The sequence below is a fragment of the Corvus brachyrhynchos genome, unplaced genomic scaffold, assembly GCF_000691975.1.
Source record: "Corvus brachyrhynchos isolate BGI_N302 unplaced genomic scaffold, ASM69197v1 scaffold60, whole genome shotgun sequence".
NCBI lineage: Eukaryota > Metazoa > Chordata > Aves > Passeriformes > Corvidae > Corvus > Corvus brachyrhynchos.
Genome location: NW_008236767.1, coordinates 4,328,950 through 4,351,786, shown reverse-complemented (window position 1 = coordinate 4,351,786; position 22,837 = coordinate 4,328,950). Strand labels below are relative to the sequence as shown.

The following is a 22,837-nucleotide window of genomic DNA, read 5'->3' as shown; positions in this document are numbered from 1 at the left end:
TCTTTCCAGGGAATAGAAACTCGTATTTACTTAAGATGTTGCTTTTATTTATCTTTAGAAAGAGTATCCTCATTCCAGGTGTGTTATTCCTTCTACATTAGACTACAGACAACTGTTGAGTAAACTAAATTCTATTGTAATTGTCATTCTATTTTTCACCACATAAGAAATTTTACTGCTAATTTTCAATTACTGGAATTTCAAGGCTAAACCAGCCCATCACTTTCACATGTCATTTTTCTGGTTTTCATGTCATGAACATAAAGGCACAGCAACAGAATTTCTTTCTGTTATTTCACTAGCATTATTTTACTTGTGTTGCATCATAGTTTAAGGTATAGTAAAAGATTAAATGCAAGTTTAGCCAAGAAAAAATGAACCTAATGCTATGTGTTGTTGTCATTCATTGAAGCTGCAGAGCAGTGTCACTGAGAGCTTGTTGTTAACTCCTTCTTACTTTCAAACAGGGCCAGTCACATTTTCCTCAGAGTGTAGCAAGCACTTTCATCGACTGTATCACAACACAAGGGACTGCTCAACGCCAACCTGTAAGTAGCAAAGTACCTTCTAATGCTAGCTGTGATACTTGTTTAAAAGCAACCCACTTTTCCGATTAAGTGTTTGATGTCCTGGTCCTTTTTTAACTTTAGGTCTACATTACAAAACATATCCAAGGTCTTCTGATATATAAAGATTTTCTGTTAATGCACTTGCTGTCAGCTGAACATCATGGAGTTCCTTCAAAGTGATGCTGGAATAAATGAAATGAAAACTACACTCTGAAAAAAACCAGTAGGGCATGCTTATGCAGAGGGCACACATATTCTCCTTCCTGCTCTCTTTAGCTTTGCTTGTGCAATAAGATAAAATCTGAGCCATTCTTTACCTTCTCTTAATGCTCAGTAGTAGGGTTATATCTTGGGGGTTTAGAATATTCCAGCTTGTGAAGATAGTTTTCTATACTCACTGTTAAACAACAAAAAATCATTTGATTCATCATTCTGTTATTGATACTTTCAGTTTTCATCAAACAACTTTCCTCTGTGAGACTACAGAAGCTTTGCTTTAACATAACCTGAATATAATTTTGTCAGAGACACTGAAGAATAGAAGTGTTCTTGGATAAAATGGATAAAAAAGCAAACAAAAACCCCAAACCAAAATGGAAATTCCTTAAATGGAAGTTACTTCAGCATTGTCTAGTGCAATGGACAATTCAATGAAAGTGAGTGGAAAATAAGCAGTATGTTTTAATTAGAGAAGGTGAATATCATTAGGGATGTGTAAGCACAAACTGTGGAGCAGTTTGGTGCTTTGGAAGCTTTTCAGGATTTAACATGAAAAAACAATGACACTTTCTGACTGCATCAGTCAGAAGCACTGTTCCTGAGCAGCTGAGATGCTCTCTCACCATAGCTCAGCAGGATTTAGCATTTGAAGGGGGATGGAGCAGCCCTCATCTCCATTTGCCTTTAGGCTTATCAGAAGCTGGAATGTAGGAATCCATGCCTGATCCTCAAAAAATATACACACAGCTTTCTAAGTAGACAGATGAGTATGCAAGGCATGTATCTATTGAGCATGCGAATATTAATTGCACTCTCACGTATTGCCCAAGTGCTTCACTTAATTTATTAAGAAACACAGTCATATTATTTCTCTTCTAATTAAATAGCTTTTCTTAAAGTTAAAAACAAGACTGTGATTCAGAATGGTGTGAAGAACTTATCTTTTAGTCCAACTATCAAAGCAAAATGTAAAATAAAAAGGGTGATTTCAACCAAAACAGAGTTTTTGTTCCCCCTTGCACCAAGCAAACCCAAAGCAGACAATGAGTTACATTCACCTGAAATGTTCTGTTCTAAAAAGGAGAGCTAAATCAGCAGAATTTTCTCCACCTTATCCAGCACTCAGGCTGATCATAGCCAAGATCTTTTCCTGTGTCTTTAGAGGGGTTTCATATTTTCTTTCGGGGACATCTTAGTCATCATGGGATGTCTGAGGATGAGTTATTTCCTCTCCTTCTGACATGGTTATACATTGTACAGATATTTTCTGAGGAACTGAAACCCAGATAGCACTCACTTTCTTGCTGTTTGGCGCAATTTATATTAAATGTTATTGAAATCCTTATCAAGCACGAGAAGAAATGAACACCTAAGTATTTCTTGTTAGCAAATACCAGAAAGAATGGCAGTGACTCAGGGTCCACTTGAACCAAGTGGTTGTTTTAATCAAGGACACAAGAGAGAGGGATTGGAAGTGGGACTTTAGTGTCTTTAGTCTGATGATTGGGAGATGTACTTAAATATGGAAAATATGGAATTAAATCAATATTAATACTAAATGGAATAAAATGTTTGAAACAGCCTGACTTCCGACTATGTCATGGTCTGATGGTTGGAATAGCCTCCCAATTAATGAATTAAATTCCTCCAGGTGCAACTGAGAGTTGTACCTGGTCTTCCACATCCTAGGAGGAAACTGCCTGGTAGAATTTTAATTCTTACCATCACTCACTTTTCCTCTAGAGCACTGACGGTGCTACAATACAATCTAATATTACATCTTGCACACATAATTTCATGAATTTCCATCAGATAACAGTTTCACTATGTAGAGTGTCTGAAATTCTAGTACAAATTTTACATTTAATTTTATGCAGTTTTTGAGGGTATCTGGCAACTGAGATTCATTATTACTGTGGGTAATTTTGTTTTATAGATTACAAAAGGTGTGCAAGGTTGCTAACGAGATTAGCAATGAGCCCTTTGTGTACACAGTCCTAGGATGTTTGCTATGTAAGTATCATTTTCCCCACTCATTTTCTTATTTGTCAAATGATCTAGTGGTTTACTTCACACTTGTACCTTGTTATCAGGAGTGCATGCAAAAATGGTATTAACAGAGGCTATCAATGTGCAGCTTTGGCATTGCAGAACTGACTGGTTCCTCCTGGAAATACACAGAAGCACAAATACCTCTGACAGGCTCCGCTGTAATTAACTACAAGTCACTTGTGGCACTGCAGTCCATAATTATGCACTGGGTGGCTTCTCAGTGTTCAAAATTTCAAGAAGGAATCTGCTTGTTGAAAGAAAAATGCCCAAGGATATCATCAGCACATTTATTTCAGGCTGTTCTGCAGAGGACTTTGTTGTTAATCCATGGAAGAACCAGAATATCTTGGTCTCAGGTCTACCAATGCGATCTCCATGGATAACCTGTCACTTCATTCATTTCTGGGACCCCTTTTCATTCCCATGTTGTCTCCAGAGAATTTCTGAAAAGTTAATACCACTTCATGGCAATGGAAGGAAACTGAGCATAAAGATGTGACAAAGCTAGAGGCTTCACTAAATAGTCTGAGAATGAAACCAGTCCATTCTTGTTTATGAATAGCATGTGAAATGTGTTAATTAAACAGCATTGTCACTGATAAAAGGAACATCTCCAAGTCAGCTGTTTTCTCCTGTTGTTTGAATATTAATAAGATGGTTATACTTTCAAAGGTTAATTTGAAAATAAGGGCTGATTGCTATTATTAACCAATCAGATGTATAAAATCAGTGGATTTTATTTATTTAAATTTCTTTAAAGATGGTTTCCTTTCACCACCTCCTCCTGACAAAAACTGCAAGTTTGGAGCTTGGGGGAGTTGCGTATGTCACTTCTTCCTGCATCAAGACTTCAATTCATACTAATCAAGAGTAAGAAAAGAAGAGTAGGATATGAGTCAGTGTTAGCTGATTTGATTTCTCAGTGGAGGTGGGATTCATTTTGGTGGCTGTGCTTTAAAAAATGTGGCACTATTTCAGTTCTGAGAAGAAATGACATAATTTCTTTCTCTTCCTCTTTTCTAAACTGTTTTCAGTCTCTTTGGCTTCTTGATTTCCAGGTGTTGCAGATGGTTTTGAATATACCAAGGACAATGAACCAGAGACTGACTAGGCATCTCATTACTTTGCCTGTATCTCCTTTTCATGATTAAAGGCAGGAATCCTTTTCTGAATGCCCTCTTAAAAGAAAAAAAAAAAAAGGTATTTTTTTGGGAGGTGCTTAAATTCCTATTTGTTTTTCAGTGTTCTTTTTAAAATCTCAGCTTTCTCAAGCATCCCACCACTCTCTCTTTTTCTACAGTTTTAGCTTTTTAGTCTCTGTTTTTCCTTTATCAGTATCCATTTACTCCTCTGGATTCATGTATCAGGGCTTTCAGAAAGATTTCTGGTGTTCCAAAATCTTTCTTCTTTTTCTTTCAAGAGAATGAGTCAAAGACCTGCCTACATATCTACAGTACAGAAGCATCTATCTCATCCTATTTCTATCTTTAAAATACAAAAGGATCAAAAGTTGCTATGATTTGCAAAGCCAGGTGTTTTAATTTGCCTGCCAAAAATACACTCAAAGACATGAAAAATAGAGAGGGAAGGTTTTAAATGGTAAGCCTTGCTAGCAGCTCGTGTGCACTCTGTTCACTTAAAGTTGTATCTAGGCTGGCTTTCTGTCTACTTTGTTAAAAATAGAGAAAACATTACAGGAAAAAGTAGAGCCGTGATCTGAGTGTTTCCCAGCTGTCTCTGTGCTCCCTCACCCTGTTCCTCCATCAAATACAGTGGATAGTTTCCATTATAAATAAGACATCCTCAGATCTTCATGTTTACTCTTATCCACTGATTCTTGGAATGGAAACATTCTTTTGAGAAGGCTGAAGGTGGCAGGAGTCACTCTCTCTTCCCTGTCAATAGGGAGTGCAACAAAGGAGTTATATGTGTTCATCCCTGAATAACATTGCATTTCTAGCATGATTCTCTGATTGCTTCTCCTCCATCTTTTTGGCACAGGGGATCTGTTTTCCTCACCACCCCCACAGTAGCATAGAGAGGATATGGCCATAGATCCTGTTGCCTGAAAGGAAATTTGCCTTAAATTTAACATCTGAGAGAGTCTTGGAGATTCTTGGTTGCTTTGAAGAAAGAGGCTCTCTCACTTGAAGAACTGACAGCTATTTTTAAGCCTTTTTCCTGCCAGTACTAAAATAGGCTGCCTTTTCCTCATTAAAAAAAGACCTGCAGTGCTATTATGCGAATAATTTCCTTCCTCGCCTGTAAATATCCGGATATACAAAGAAGACGTGGTCTTTTCCTCTTCGAAAAGAACTTTTGCTTGGGGAAAGCCAGTCATCTTCCACTGGCATCTGGTGGCGCGAGCCGTGGCGGGATGTTTCAGCACCATGGAGAGGTCCGGCGGGACGCGGCTCCGGGGCCGGGATACCGGGCACTTGCTGCCCTTACAGCTCTTAGAGGTTTGGGTGGGTTTGTTTTAATTTCCTAAGCCAGATCCCTAAAAATGGAAGAAGAGCATTTGATGAAACCCAGAATGTAGAAATCCACGTGGCTATGCGCATGGGGAACTTCCCTGCAATGTGCAGCAGCGCGGACCACTATGTGTTAAAGCTCTTGGCATGGACGCTGAGGATTTGCCACGGCAAAACTCATTAGTGTTCACAGGAGGGCAAGACCCACGGGCATTCTGAAGTTAATCTTAAGATTTATGCAATCCGCAGGAAACTGTGGTTTATGAACAGAATTATACTAAGCGGCCTGCTTCTCTGGTTTGAAACTAGTTATAAAATGGGATGTCCTTTTCTCTTGCAGACTTTCTACCAAGGAGGGAATTCTGATTTGCCAAGAAAGTGCCTTGAAATCTTCAAAAATGGAGAAGACATCTTTTATCTTTTTGATTTACAACATTTTGTTACTAGATGCATTTTATTTTCATATATTTGTCCAACATTCCATATTTGTGTGAAACATTATTTTATTTTGTAAATTTGTTGCCTATAGTTCAGACAAGCCAATTATTTAAATACATTGTACATAAAGAATACTAATGATATACTGATTAAATGTTATAACCATATGCAGGGAGTTGGTAAAATTTTGCTGTTTCTCTTGTTCCGTTGTATTTACATTGTTCTGCTCAGGCTCTTACTCTCATTATTTGCACTAACTTGAAATGCAGAAGTCTGTGTAACTGAAATCTGAATAAGCTGTAAGTGGGGAAGTTTTACTTGCCATGGAAGATATTTTATATTATGAAGCTTTGTTAATATATACATATATATTATTGCGCATCAGAACAAATTTGCTCAGAAATGCACCTTGCTTTCAGGAACATTTGTATGACTATTCTGGATTTTCATCAGTTACATTTGTACTGGCACTTATGGAAAGAGTTGCAAATAATGTAAATATAAAGACTGGAAAACTGCAATGCAGTTTTGGTGGAATAAAGAAAATAAAAATGAACAATTTTGTGGGAGGAGTTATTTGTGTATATTAAGAGGTCGCTTATTTCATATACAAATTTAATCTATCTGGTGAACTTGAAATAATTTTCCACTGAGAACTTAAAATGTGTGGGTTTAGTATATTTTACAGCATTTCATTTTCAAGTGGTAAATTTCATTCAGCCACTTATTCTTCAGCTGCATAAGGTGCAAACAAAAATGCATCATGTACGTAGTGTGAACAACAGAAACCATCTGCAAGTATGCAAAGAGGGTAATAAAATAGTCCAACAGAAGAGAAAATGCTTTAAAGTATAATACCATAAATCAAAGGGGTATAATGAATGAATTTGGCTGGTGACACATCAATCTTAAATATTTGTAGGGAATCCAACACAATATGCACAACTGCTGCATATTTTCTATTTAAAATCAAATTGTGTTGGTCACATTTGCTATCCATTTGTCTCAGCTCTTTTATTGCAAGCTCATGTGATTGCTTTACAAAGAACCTAGCATGAAGTGAGAGTTTTACAGTCAGGCCCAGAGTAATTGACAACACACATTGATTATTATGCTCAAATCACAATTCTTGAGATTTATTGACCATTCAAGATAATCCCTTCAGATTAAATATTATCTCTATGCTTTTCCTCACTGTGGGCTCCATGAGCCCCTTAGCTTCTATGCCCAGCAGTCTTCCCTCTACAGAATAGCAGGAAAGCTGCCCTGAGATTCCACATCAAATAGCAAGGAGCTGCCTTCTTTCTATATGTTCAGTGTATTACCACACCAAAGCTGTGCAGTGTCCTCTGATGCCCTAAGCAGTCCAACCCACAACTTTTAGAAGTAGTTCCTCCATCTATAGTCCCAGCTAGAAGCTTGTCCTGTGCTGTTTGTATTTGTGATTAACTGGATTGGTTTTCAAATTTTCTGCAATATTGTTCTTTTGATAAGAGCAAAGTGTTCAAGTCTCCTTCTAATCCATGTTGGAGTCAATATTCATAATGAAAATCCTAGTGGTTTGAATGGTGGAAGGATATCTTCGTTTCTCTCTGAGTAACATACTTCATAGAAGGCATTATTGGCCAAAACATTTCAGCAGAGAAGAAAGGATGAGGCATAGAACAGGCAGTAAGGCACCAAGAAAAGCATTTGTCTTCAGCCATGCTTTTATATTTCAATTCTGTTTTGCTAGCTTCTCAGTTTAAAAAAAAAAGTTTCTCCTTTCTTTCCTCAAGGGACTGAAAAGAATTCAGGTGTTTGGGTTTTTCTGGAAATTACTTTTTGTGATATCTGAATTACAATGAGAAAACCTAATTTGGGTTTTTTAATAAATTTTTTGGACTCAAATCTAAAGTGCTAAATCAAGAGCTTCACCTTTGAAAAAATAAAGAAATCTTCTTTCTATTGAGTAGAAAATTATCAACTCCCTATCTTAGAGAAGATTCACAGATGTTACAAAAATGCAAAGCAGAGATTAGTGTGACAAGTTTAAATATTTATGAGGGAAAAAAGTTCATGAAATGATTAAAAGGATAAAACCTTGTAGTTCTTCTTTCCCAGAAGTCAAATGGCTTAGATTTATTTTTTTGTTCTGGAAAAGTATTATTCTTTGAGACATTTGTGGCATGGATCCCTTCTTTCTGTTTGGCCCCTTTTTTATGCTCAGTATGCTCTAAATAGCTGGAAATAAACCCAACTTTTCTGTGCCACCCCTCTACACATTTATTTGTCACTATTCTTCATTGTAGCTTTTAGATGCAGGGATACTAAAGTTAGTAGCATAAAAATCCCAAAGTAGCATAGCACAGTCTCTTTCCTGTTTAACCTGAAACATAAGTTGTAGTCCTTCTAAGATCTGTTAATGCATTTTAGGAATCAATTCTAGCGGGTGGTTATTTGGAAACACAATAAAGAACCAAATGCCATAGAAGCTGAGAGGAGATGGTACACTCAAGTAAGATGCAGTTTTGTCATGTTTTCACATGATTGCTTTCCAGATTTTCTTTTTTTCTCATGCAAATGAATCAAAAAATATTTTGGCTTCAGAAATACTTCTGATTATGGCTTTACCCATTACTGTGTTGTCCTTGCATGCTCAAAATTTTTGTCTTATTTCTGTCCTGGTGGAGACTATTTGATAGGAACAGAACCAGCATCTACAGTAGTGCCTCATCCCAACTTTTATTCTGGTTAACTGTTCACCTTTTTTAACCAACTTCATTATTCCAGACTTTTGAATTTCTTAAAAATGCCACTGACAACAAATACTATTTCTGGTCTGGCATATTGCAGAGAGAAGGCCAACAGCATAAGGCCAAGAGCAATTTAACCTGGATCTGTGTGAATGGAGACTACAACCCAAAGTTAAATTTTCTGTCTTTATTGCTGAGACTGTCTTAATTTTTTATCACAGCACTGTAAAAAATGTCCCAGTCTATGCTTTGGGTGCAATTCAAATGCAGGACAGAGAACCTGGTCTCATCTCAGAGAGGTTAAAGCCACAGAGTAAAACAGTGTGAGGAAAGTGTACATGAAAACAATGAACTTTTGATGATTGGTGAGGTGGAAAATGACTCCATTTTGAGCTAGCTAAATGCATCACTGAGAGATTTAACAGCAGAGAGCAAGACAGCCAAGCAGAGTTTTGTAAGGAACTCTTCTTGTGATAAGGGCTCTCATTGTAGAGGGGACTTTGAAAGCTTATTTAAAAAACAAGAAGAACCCGATGCTACAACCACATAGGCAGTAAGTGATGGCATGAAAACCTTGTAAGTGTCAGAAACTGAACTTTTAACATGGAATGAGACATTAGTTTTAAGAAAATTATACCATGGAAGACCTTGAAAATGAGAATAAGCAAAAATATGGAAAACATTAACTGTCAGATTCACCTTGGACACAGGCACTTGTCGCCTGTTTTGAAGACCAGAAAAAGTGCTGGTAGAGTAACTGAGATGTAAAACAACAAAATGAATATATGTTCAGACCACGTATAAAAGATTTTATTAATAGCTGTGTTGGTTTTCAGCTGCAGGAGAAAATGGGTGAAGTTGAGACTGATTAGATAGATGAATACAGTGGGCATAGGAGATGTAGAAATCCTAATTATTTCAACCTGGCCAAAGAAACCAGCACCTCAGAGACATTCGTTTCATCCCACCTGATCCTCCTTGTCCACTATGGGATGCCTAATTCACCTGGGGCAGAAGCTTGGACTGGTCAGCAGATATAGAAATGCTGCTTATAGACCTGTCAGAACTACCCAGCACAAGGTGGTTTGGCATGAGAGACTGAACTGAAACAACTGGCTGGTGCAGAAGACCAGGATGAATTGCTGCCATGCTGGGAAAGAAAGTCTCTGCCTGAAATATGTCCCACTGCTCTCACCAACCTGTCATCAGGGGCTACTTGCACTGGACCTGAGCTGGGAAAGATTGCTATGGAGAAGTACAGGAGAGGTACAAATAAAAGGAATGAAGGTAGGCAGCACTTAATACTCTGGAGTATGGGTTTTGAATTCCCTAGGCTAATATTTGCTGCTGTTCTACGTTTAATTTCTTTCCTCCTCCATTTACCATACAACAGTGGAACATAACCCCCAATCTTACCTCCTCACTGTGTCCATGAATATGAAAGCCTTATCCCCTGCTCACAGACAGGTATTAAAAAAAAAAAAATCAGATATAAGCTATTTTCATTAAAAGTCCACCAGAGAAAGAACAGGGTACAAATTGTGAAGGTTTCATGTAGCTTCACTGTAAGGCAATAATTCTTTAATATTTTGACAGAAATATTTATACCATTTGATAGCATGCCTTTTTCTTTTGGACCCAAGGATGTGTATTTTTTTCAACCATAACAGCATCACTTTACTGTCTATGTAGAGCCTTACTAATGTAATTACAATGCACAATGTAATGAGTGCAATTAATTTAGCTTTGGTGCTCATTTGTCCTTATCACTCCTGTAATTCTATGGAAGTGCAGTAATTCTGCCCCTTGCTTTAGTAGTTGATTCATTTGCTTACTTGCAGTATCAGAAATTTTTTGTGCCCTCCAATTGAAGACATTTCTTCTAAAAAGAATAGTCCTGTCATTGGACTGGCTGTCCATTTTTACACTGAATATGGTAATTTTTGCATTTTATATATGAAGTAACAAGTTCAAGGAATAATTACTAACTCATTTACTGCAAACAAAAGTTATCTTTATTTGCAATATCCCCTGATAGTCATGCACTCTTACTTATGAAGCACATTTGGCAGTAGTCTTCTGTTCTCTGCAATATGAACTCCATTTATGCTGTGTGTCTCCCTTAAAATCATTGTCTAAATAGTACATAAATTAAATATTTCCAATTTATGTAAGTGATATTTCTTTTCTAGTAACATTCAATTTAATTAGAGCTGAACAATGAATTTATGCTTTCATGGAAATATTTCACTTCCACATCACAGAAAATACTAGCTTGAAGCCCATCACTATATCTGCGCATAAAATGTAATATGACTTTTCTCATATGCATTGCTTCACGATTATCGAGGTCAAATTTATTGTTTCAATTGTTTCCTTATCGCTCAGTTTCTTAAGGTCTGGTACCAATCTTTTGCAGGTTAGCTTTCATCTTTGGTACCCAAAGTGACTTATCATCAACAAAAGTACTTAAAATTGATCCATTTTTGATGGTGCTTCATAAGAAAGAGGTATATTTTGCATTTGGTCATAAGAGAGGGCTAAGAAAGCAAACAAACTGCAGCCTTTCCTTTATTTTCCATTTTGAACCTTGCTTCTCCCAATAAATATGCCCCTGCCTTATGATGTTCTCCCTGAGGGTCTATATAGCTCATTCCTTCCTGAATCCCACTTCGAGTGCTTAGGTAGTGCTATATGGAAATGCTGCTTAAAGTTATTTTGTCTCTAAACTTCAGTGAACTTGAGCTATTCAGGACCTTCCATGGGAATAATTTCTCCTCACATGATCTCCACATCTTTACTGCCATTCCCATACAGTGTAAATCACTAACTCCTTGGTGTAAGTCCCTGTCAGAAAAGTCTGTATGGAGATAGGGTCTGTAGGAGTTGACTGGACAAACTTTAGGATGATGTTTTGAAAGTATAAGACCCTAATTAATTTCACTGTCAGATTCTGAAACAGTCTTATAATGGCAGGTTTTAACATTTTTTTTTTAGAGGACTCAATTATGCTATTATAATAAATTATGTTTATTAAATTATGTTAATTAAAAGATGATAAAATGCCTTCCTCTGATAGGTTAATCCTGCATCTTAAGAGTTCTCTCCCATTCCTATACCCCAAAGAAAAGCAATAAATAACACTAATGACATCAGAGACCAAAGTTTGCAAGACGGGGGAAAAGGATCTTAAATTTTGCCTTCTATTGAAGAGTTCCTTCACCTTTTCCATACCCTGAGATGAATCTGTACCTCTCTTACATGAACTGTGCAGCTGTCAGGGCACATTAACCAGGCACATGGTTTATTTACAGGTGATAACCAGAGACAAAGTATAAAAAGGCTGGCTCTGAACACTGGAGGTTTGAACATGCCCAGTCACACACAGACCCAGGGTACAGAGCACATCAGTCACCAGCTTATATTTTGTTCTCACTTCAACAAGGAATGTGTTTTTAAGTTGTTCTGGGGCTGAATTGCTCTTGGCAAGACTGGATTTTGTCAGTTTGTGGAGTTATATTGCATTTTCCCAAATGAAATAAGTGTATCCACGATACTGCTTGAATTCTTGCAGTTCATCTGTACAGAGACTCACGGCTGAAGGCTGACACCAAACTGGGTGTCAGAGTTCTGAGGGAACTGCCTTGTTCTCTGCTGTCTGATATCCTCAGGCCAGGATGGATAGCAGTTCTTCAGACCCAAAGCAAATTTAATGGAGAGTGTCAGAGTCATTGTCACTGCTTTGCTTACAGAAGGCTTTGGATTAAAACCTTTCTCTAGTAGTTTTTCATTAAGACTTGATGGCATCAATAATAGTAACAGTTTGAAAGAATTTTCTTTCCAGTTTTAGTTTTCATCCATGTTGAATAGTAACAAGAAACACTGATTGAGTCACACTCTCTTTTCATCACAGTACTGATTTTTGAAGAAGCAGCAAAAAACTTGGAGACTTATTAGCACAATGCAAAGCAGCATATTTCAGGCATTGCTTTTAGTTTATTAGAATAGAACTGAGCTAGAATCTTGTTAGACTCAAAGAGATCCTGGAGACCTCATAGTATGGTGAAGACTAATGTACTTTGAAAGAGAAGTAATCTTTGTTTTCATGTGTATAAATTATTAGTGGAAAGAATAGAGATGAATTCCAGACTGGCTTAAGTTTGAAAGGAAGGAGTGATTGTTAGAACTCCCAAAATTATATTATATTCCTTTACATTTGTAAACAGAAATGAAATAGATACCAATGGAAAAACTCCTCTGAGTAAATCAGGGAGGAGGAAAGAAACCTATGAAAAAGTGATCATGGAAATGACAAGAACTCCTGGAAATGACTAAAATACAAAATCTAAATAGAAGCCATTCTAGAGCTCTGGAGGGAGAAACATAGGGCAAATTGCACTTCAAAAAAAAAAAAAAAAAAAAAAAAAAAAAAAAAAAAAAAAAAAGAGTTCAAGATACATACTCACTCATTCATGCTATCATGAAGTATGCAAATAGAAAACTTAGAGTGTACTTATCTTTTTCCTAATTAAAAAAAACCCAAAACCAAAATGAAATAAGCAACACTCTAAGAGCTTTCACAGATATCCAAGGCAATGGCAAGTTCCTGTATGGGAACTGTGAGAAAGTTGCAGTCTCAGGTGTAGGCTTAGTAACATGCCTCTCACCTCTTTTGGTGAATAAAACACAATTGTTTTGGTTTGCTTTAATTTTACTTTTCCATCATAAAATAGTGAACTGTATTGTTATTTAACATTAGTAATACATGTGATGGGAGGACAGGGAAGGGCAGAGAAAAAGGTATGTGTCGTTTTCAGAGGACTCTCTAGTGGACTGGGGAGTGCATATTCCAAGGCTTCTTTCCAGTTGGTGCTCTGCCCAGAATAGAAAACCCTAAACCAGAACCACAGTATGTGAAGCTGCTTCAATAAATCTGGCTTAAACAAGTGTTTAAGTTTATTAAGACTTCACTGTCTAAAAGCTGCTTGGAATTATTGCTACAGCTGGATTATAACATTCTCTCACTGGTCCAGTACTCTTTCCTCCATGGAAACCTCATAACTCATGTCTACTTCATCATGATGATTGCTAACTTTGAGCCAAAGGAGGCACATGTACGATAATATTTTTGTCATGTGGAATTTTTATTTTTAAATTAACATAAGGTCTAATAATAACTGGCAACATGATATTTGCAAAATATCTCAAAGGAGATGAAATCTAGTCAAAACTTCCACTAGAAGAAGCTGTCTGTACAGTAAATCTGTCATTCCTAAATAGAATTCCTGTCACTTGTTAACTAAACTAATGCAATGGTAAGAAAAAGACTTGGAGGTGCCCTTGAAACTTGACTCTCCCTCTATAAGATTTAGCACTCCTCCTCAATGATAAAAATTAGATTAATTTGTTTTATGTTTTGACATCTAATCATATGGAAGAAGGGACCTGGGGAATGAGGAGAAAATGTTGAAACTTGCCTCAGCATAGAAAAACCAATAACAGCACAGGTTTTAAATAAAGTATTCTGATCCCACATGTCTTGGAAAGTGCATTCTGGTTTTAAGCTTCATGATGTTTCTGTGACTGGAGCCTTTGGTAAGAATTATATACTCTCTACCTTTTAACCATCTCCCAGAGCAAACTTGGATACGTAAATAAGCAGAGAAGTGCAGTTTAACAGGCTGAGAGTCTGGAGAAACAGATTAGAAGTGGGAGGAGAGCGTGTCTATTCACTTCACTGCCTCTCAGTCTATGAGATCCTAACTGACAATGACTATATTAGGAGCTCAATGTGAAATAAAGACTCTGTTCAGATTTTTTCCCCCAAACTGTAAACACGTTTATCCGAGTTTTACGTGTTGGGTGAATTCAATCAGCTGTTTTTTAAGAAGGCAGCATGTGCTCTTTTCTCATTTTAATAAACTTTATAATTTCCTCAATTTCACCTGTATTTTGCTTTCTATGCTCTATATAATCTGCATTTTGTCTTTGTAGACAGATTGCAAATAGCTGACAGGCTGATCTGAAACAAATTGCCAATGACAGCCCATTGTTAATTGGGAAAGTTGTTGAAAAGGGGCTCCACATCAACTAATGTTTTTAAAGCTTATTAAATATTTTTGATTTATGATTTGGAAGTGTGAAGTTGTTTCCAGTAACAGTCATGTTAAGTAATCACAAAAATGTAATCATATGGATTATTTGATGTCCACACTGATTTATAAGACAGGTCTGCTTTAATATTGCTTTAATATTAGCAAAACTAAGGCTACACATGTAGAAATATGGAATACAGACCATAAATACAGGATGAAGAATTACTTCCTGAAAACTCTGGGAAGAGTTCTAGGATCATATTAGGTGTGCTAAGAAGTTTTTTACTGAGAGAAAAAAGTGGTGCTACCTTTGTGATATGTCGCATCACAGTGTTTAACTTATCTTTTCACCTCTGTATCTGTAGTTTATCTGTACAGCTTCAAGATGTGTAGATTTGTTGTGTAAGTGGAGAGAGAGCAGGGATGGAATACAAATGTCTGGGAGCTGGAAAGTATACGTTAGAATGACAGAATTAAAGGGCTCAGTCTGCCTAGTTGATTTTTAAAGGCTACCAAATAATGAATAGATTTCCATGTTTAATTACTTTCCCAAGAGTAAGGCACAAAGGGACTTCATAAATTTGTATGGAGAGGTACAATAAAGACTAAAAGCTGGAAGCTGGTGTTATGCAGATTTAAGTTTGGAATGGCCCTAAATCACTAATGATCTGTTGAGGTATGTTCAATTCTCTGGAAGCATTAGGAAAGAATTAAAGATGGAGGGTTTTCCAAAAAATGTACTCGGATAATTCATAAATTATTAGGCTTAGTAAGTAGCTAAACATATTAAGATGTGTTGGCCTGAAACACATAAAAATTTGGATAATCTAGTGATCCTTTCTGGCCTTAAAGTCTATGCTTTTTACTCTGCCTGTTTCTTTTAAGTAAGACTTCTGGACACTGGCAATGGCTATACCCTATAATTAGGAAATCCTGTAAAACATTTTAGCCCTACCTTTTCCTGCAAGAAAATGAAGGTCTTTTGATGCTGTACTGATAGCATAGAGTATTGGTATATCTGACATTTCAGATGTGAAGGTACATCTATCAGAAACTTTTTTGTTCTTCCAGGATAAATTATAAAAGCTATTTTGAATGACAGTTCTCCCCTATACCCTAAACTATTAAAATTAATAGTTTGTTTCTTGACAGCTTTTTTCTATACACAGGACAGACATGGACAAGCTAACTATCCCTGCTATATGACTGAGTTAACAGGCAATGACATATCACATAGTGTTGGCTTTCCCTTAGTGGCTTTGTACGTGACAGGAGGTCAGATAGAGAGAACAACTGTTTTGTGTAACTTAACTTTTTCTGAAATTGACAGAACACAGAGAATGTTCCTTTTTTATTTGAAAATATTTTAAACACCTGCGTGCTTTCCCAACATCACTCTAATGCTGTACTCAATGACTGTGAGTCCTGAAAAACTGCTGGATAGAGAAATGGGAAAGACAATGTCTCTCCAGAGTGATACAAACTGCAATCCACCCAGGAATTCTTGCTGTACTCTGATATTAAATTATCTGAGGACGAAAACCAGGCTCTGACTAAAAATTCCAATTCAATAATTTTGTAAAAAATCAAGATGCCTAGTATTTTAAAAAGAGTTTTCTCGTATTTGTTTTTTATTGGCCTGACTTCCCCTAGAGTGATTTACCTAGAAAACAGAAATGGCCTGAGTGGTCACTAGAGAAGAGGAATACCAGCAGCATTAAAATACTGCCAATGAATAGCAATGAAGATGGTATTTTGTGCACTGAATTTATATCACTCACCATCACATTGGCAAATGTTTCTGATGTCTAGTACAAAAATAGAGAAATAAGGGAGTCCTGCTAGCACTATTTACTTTGGCTGTCATGGAATAGGCTATGCATCTTCTTCCATGCTGAAAAACCTCTACATAAAGGTCTGCTAATGTCTAGAACAGTTCCCACAGTCTTGGCTTGTGATGAAAGTAACACTCTCTATGTGTCCTTCATGGCTTTCTTCCCATTTGGCCAAATCTGTGTCCCTGCATGCCAGAGATCTGCACCATATGTCCTTTGTATATCTGAATGATGACAAGGATCAGCTGATATAAAACATGAGGAAAGACATGAAGGCCATGTTTGCAAGGGGCTGGTGACTGCAGGGGGCAGCTTTGCACTAATTCACATCAGTGGTGTGTGTCTTCAAAGAATGTGAAGCTCTGGTTATGTGCAGGAGAAGAACGGCACATTAGCATTATGTGTGTACCATCTGGCACTCAGCAGCACTTGTCCACAGTGCTCAGACAGACCTGCTCTGCAGCAGCAACATGTATATTGTGACCCTTTGACTTTATGGATCATTATATAGATCCTCACTTAGGAAAATGTTTTACTCTGCAGCACAGATGTGATTTGAAACCCAATTACTCCAGTCACACGGATTACTCCAGTGGTCTGGATCGTCAGGGTTGACTGCACTGTCTTATGAAGACAATGTCAGAACACTGCAAGAACAGGTAAACAGTTGAAAACAATAACATAGGGTGGTTCTTAGCACGTGATTAAGCAACCTTATGGGCAATACATGAATAATTCCATACACCTCTTTTGGTAAGGTACACAGAACTCCTGTTCCTCTGCTGTACTTGTGTACTGTTGTGTGCTACTATTAACCAGAACTCTCAGAGCACACCACACACTGACATTCTTATGTAAGTATCACAACTGGCTTTTTGCTACCCACAGTTCATGTGATGTAAATTCTTAGCTTCTTCAGAATAGATCAATGAAATGCTAGTGAGCTGCTAGAAAGAATATGTAATACCTTAATTGAAGTTTTGGGTTTGCTCAGTTATTCCCCGTTATTTTCTTCTTTTTGGTGTGACTAGGCAATGCTTAATATTCTAACTGCTATTTCCAAGTGAAATTCTGTTGTCAGGCAGCACTTGTGTTTCAAAGTAGTCTGGATGTATCAGAGAGAGTTCAGAGTACTTTTCTGCTGTATCTTAGCAGAGATGGGAAGATTAGAGTCTACTTTCAAAATGGTAAGGAATTTTAGGAAATTAATATGTACAATAGTCAGAACTTCTCGCCCTGAGGGCAGAAAATATCATTCAAAATGAATACAGTAAATCTGAACAAACCATCCCACATACAAGACAATGGTCTATCTTTCATTTTCCATCTCTCCTATGGGTGTTTATCCATCAGTGACTTTCTTCATTTGTTGTCTTTGAAATGCTAACTATTAAGAACAGTAAAAGAATACAGTTCAGCAGCTTTGGTAGTGCTCTTTGCAGAATAAGCTCTGCTTGCTACTAAAAGCCAAGTTAGGGACTGGAAAAGACAGCTGAAATTGCAACTGTAACCAGGTAAAAGGAGTAGTGTGTGAAAAGTTGGGAGATAATTGCACTGACTTTGCTTTTCTTTTTCCGTTTCTATGTCTTTTTGCTTACACTATCATGGACATGATATATGGGCACATATGCTGAAAAAGAAACACTTGCTTCACTGTCAATAAGGAGGATGCAACAAGTTTTTCCAAAGGGAGTGAATATAAATATTTGAATACATTCTGCTAAGGAAAGTCTTTCTTCTGGCCTTTTATTTCATTTTTTTTCAGCTTCCCTGTTTTTCTGCTTGTTCTGTATCCTTTCTTTAGGATATTTACTCTGTCTCTCCTGTCTTATGCAGATGTGTATATCCCTGCAAATGTATTGCACAGGAAATATTACCATGTCAGAAGCAGAGTTGTGCTAAAACTGGCCCTAGAATTATTGACAGGAAGGTATAAAAGGCCAGAGAGGTTTTCTCTGTGTGACATTTTTCAACCTCTTATTTTTCTTTCTTTATTGCTTTCTTCAGAAGATGTCTTGGAGCTACAGTAGATGGTGAAGTTCTGGGAAAAGAAAATATTGTTAAAACAAATGAGTTATTCAGCTGCCTCCTAAACTTTTAGCATTTGTATGAGCATCATTTTTTTTTCAAAAATGGCAAATGAGGTAAAACATAAAACTGAAGGAAAATCATGATCTAACTTTATTCATTTTCTATTTTCCTATTAATATAGTGGAAGCTTTACTGCTTGAATATTTAAATGCTAATTGAACAAATATTTAGGAACAATATATTGTAGGCAACACCCCTGCTATCAAAAAATGTGTACCATGTCTTAAAAGCCATTCCATCTGAATTAGATTCTGCTCTCAGAAGGATCTATTCTCGCCAACTAAATCTTGCAGAGCTTATCTCTTTTTGCTGCACCTGGTCTGGGCAGTGGACTTGAGCTGAATATGGGCCTGTGATCTGAGGGTTATTCAAGCCTAGGTGATTAGAGCCTCAAAGGGTAAATGTTATTAGTATATTTATGATTTAAAGACAGATGGTGCACAGCTGAGCCGAGGGAGATTGGAAAAACACAGTTGGCAAGGCATGTCTCTTTTTACTTTGGTTAATAAGATATCTAAGATTGCACATGCTATTGCAGAGCTCTCTTTTATTACATAAGAAATATAGAAGACAGATAAGGTTCAGGTTTTCCACACATGGGACTGATTCCTCAGCTGTCTCCACAGAGGCCTGGAGATTGATGCCCTGCTCTCTTCCCTGGCCCAAATTCTTCCTAACCCAATCACTCCCGTTCCTTTTCCCAATCTACATCAGAAATTGGAGCTAAAGAGTGATTGCACTTGCATTCCTTTGTGTAAGGGTAGGATGATGGGATCACAGGGCTTTCCTAAGATTTCCTGGCCATTCTTTCTTCTCTGCCCAAAATGTAAACCCATGGAGACAATTCAGGGAGCAGTGGCCCAAAGAAGAAACTGCTGCTGGTGCTCCACAATTTTGCTTCACTCCTTGGAATAATTTGTTTAGTTCCTATTCTGTAATATAGCCCATGCTTTGCCCAGAGTAGTCACTGCTTTTGTTCTAGGCTCAAAACCCTTGTCTTTCTGGTGCTCAGTAGTAGAACAAGCACTGAAAATATCTCTTTGTACCTTACAATAGTTATCCTTTTAAGCTCATGACAACTTGAAAGTATAGGGAACAGTAAGAGAGCCATGCTTTCTGTGGTTCAGTAGGAAAGTGTTTGGTAAGATATTAATTTCTCAGTAATCTGTTTTATTCTCTAAGCCACCTCATGTAGTGTTATGTTACTGAGTCTGAGCAGCAGTGCATTTTCACTTGTATGTCACTACTACTGATTTCCTGCAAACTCACTGTCATTTACCTTCTTAGACTGCTGATCAACTCAATCATTTCCCTATTGCCAAGTGCAGTATCCCTGGAACCAGATATGTGAGTAGATTTTGGTCAGCTTGATAAAATGTTGGAATTGTATTTGCACCAAAAATATTATATTGTATTGAGCTTACTGGTTAAAATAAAACAACCCATGCTCCATGCATTTGACCACTGGGATGAGAGAAATATGACAGTAGAGTAACCATGGCAAAAAGCCAGCGGAAATTAAGGTATTATACTAAGTTTGAGTATATACTGCTGGAAAGACACCAGTTGGTTAGAAGGCTGGTAGCAGCTAAAGTCACTGAATAATGTGTTTGTATCTCTTGAGCACACCTATATTACATATATATATATTAAAATCAAATAAGAATTAATACCTCAGTTGAGATTCTGACTGAGACTCAAACAAAAGCAGTGGTAAAGCTTAAGTCAAACTAATTACAAACTCATCTAAAATTTCCTGACTTAAATATGTTTTTGTGCCTATGTTTGGGGTAGCAAAATGTTCATGTACTTCTAAGTATGAGGAAAGAAGAAAGCAGCAATGTTTAAAAAGAGCTTTCAGATGGATTATGTGATTTTTTGTTTCCACTGAAGTGTAGAAGAATTCCTACGGATCTTGTTTTTCAAATTATATTTTAACAAACTTACAATTGTAACTTAAAAGAAACTGGCAAGTTTTAACTAGCTTTTCAATATTTATTTCAGCAACATAATTGATGTATTTGGAGCAATCTCTTAAATATTGAGATATAGTGGTTTCTACAGTTGTATGTAAGCATGATTCCTCTTCCAAACCTGTCTGGACCACTGGAAAGTGGAATTCATTGATATGAATTATCAAATGTCTGAATTCTTTGCAGTTCTTTGCATCCTTAGAGGTTATTCAGAATAGCAAATTGATAATGAAAGCAATAGCTAATATGTCAATCATGGTGTAACAGCAATTAATCTTTTTTCTTCTCAGGTACACCATTTAGAAGGGCATGTGCACAGCTTAGATAATTAATGCTGATTACTCAGACATCTGAGATTTTGTGATACCTCTCCAAACTTCAATCAAGCTACAGTGTTGCTGCTCATGAAATAATATACTTCTGTAATTTATTTCATTACTGTCTGTTTAATATCATTTAACAAGTGAGAGGCTTTGATCCCATTCATAGAATGTATGTCAGGGCTGCAACACCTCCACATAAGCAAACATTCCAGCAGTAATCTAAGGTCTATATGAAACCCTTGTAGCATGATTCTTGGGATATCCTGTGCAGGGCCAGAAGCTGGACTTAATGATACTGATGGGTCCCTTCTGACTCAGCATATTCTATGTTTCTATGGTACTAAGCAATTACACCATCATTCAAGTTTCTATAGGCCTTGTCCTTCATTTTCATTCATCCACGTAAATTGTGAGCTGAATTACTGCTTGATCTGGTCACTGACAAATTTGAACCTGAAATTTGTAATTAAAATCTCAAATAGTCAGTAGAATTATCTCGGGAAAAAAATAAACATTTAATTCTTCTCAGTCATGTGAGTGTTTTGGCTCAAAGATTTTTTTTAAATTAAAGGCAAATAAATCTCTCCCCACACACTCCTACAACTGACTTTGTATTCAGAATTATTTAAAGAGTGCAGGAAATGCCAGTTTGTCTTTTCTGGGAAGATTCTGAAAACCAAAATAATTTCTACCATTCACAGTCTTGAAAATATGTGCAGCAACTGTACATACTGGGTGGAAATAACAAAATCTATTTTATGTCTAAAAATTTGACATCTTCTCTAAATTTGCATCATTGATATCCTAATTAGGCTGAGCAGAACAAACTAGTTTATACATTGGAGAAATAGAATATTTAGTTTAAATCCTATTCAAAGTTATAATGCATTAATATGCCTTTAATCTAAGGTTATTCATCTGCTTCACAAGACTGTGGATGAGATGGACAAAGATCCCCTTGTCCCTCAGCACTTACTTGTCACCCAATCCTTCCTTTTGCCTGGGGAAGACTAAATTTCTCAAGGTGTTAGTGTTTAAAGCAGAAAATTCCCAGGAGTGCCTTTTCTTGGCACATACAGCACTCTTGACAGAACTGGTGAGCTCCATTAGCCTAGATAGCCAAGGGACTTGCAAACAGAGTTATGTCTCACACAGGCAAGTGCTCTCGTCCTGCCCGCCCTGCAACGGGCCATGCTTGCCCCTTGCAGTCCAGAAGTCATCTAGGCATTAACACAGCTCTGCTGAGGCAAGATGTTTTAGTTTGGGCAAAAAGCCATGCTAAATTGGATCTATAGCTTCCAGGCCACAGCTGGCCTCTGTCTGTGAGTCAGAATGCTGGCAGAGGAACTCTCAGATGTCTTTGGGAAATGTGTCGGGTAGATTTATGTTTCTCTGGACCCCACGGAGAAGAGAGGCATTCTGTTAGATAAGCATATAATGCTATCCCCCAATAAAGCACAGCAGGGGAGAAAAATATAGCCTCTAAGGTCAGTTCTGATCACTCTAAAGTCCAGGCTGAAATCCTTCAATTTCTTGGGATGTTTCATAGTCATTTCCAAATTCATACTCCTCATTGCCAAATTAGAGGCTAAGTTGTAATGTTCACAGGGTTTCCTAGCTCTTTTTCTTGAACCAGTTCCATTTAGAGGTGGACTGATGGCACAGAGAAAAACCAGGCTCTTTCAGTGATGTAACATTCAGGGTCGCTGGTGGGGGCTGTTCGGTGTTTCACATCAAGTGGGAGAGCTTCACTTAGAGATTATGTATAAGCCCTAACATGTAACTCCTTGTGGTTTTAATAGCCTGCAAATTTCTTCATATGATATGACAGAGTTGCAAACAGGAATTTAAAAAAAAAGGTGCTAGAAACCCACTTGTAATTTCTGTGTTAATATACAGGATACCCAGCATTCTTTTCATTTTAATGAAACAAAAAAATAGTCTACGATATTAGGAAAAAAAATTAGGAAGAAGAGAAGTTTAGCAGTTATTTCCCCACAACAGGTTTCTATAGCTGAGTGAAAAATCTGTTC

General features: G+C 37.1%; 1 non-coding gene across 1 annotated transcript; it reads left to right on the top strand.

Moving 5' to 3' along the window:
- Positions 1-463: 463 nt before the first annotated feature.
- Positions 464-6,316, top strand: LOC103625529. The gene is made up of 2 exons (XR_001859710.1): positions 464-548; positions 5,655-6,316. It is a non-coding gene; the product is annotated as an uncharacterized LOC103625529 (transcript).
- The last annotated feature ends 16,521 nt before the right edge of the window (positions 6,317-22,837 follow it).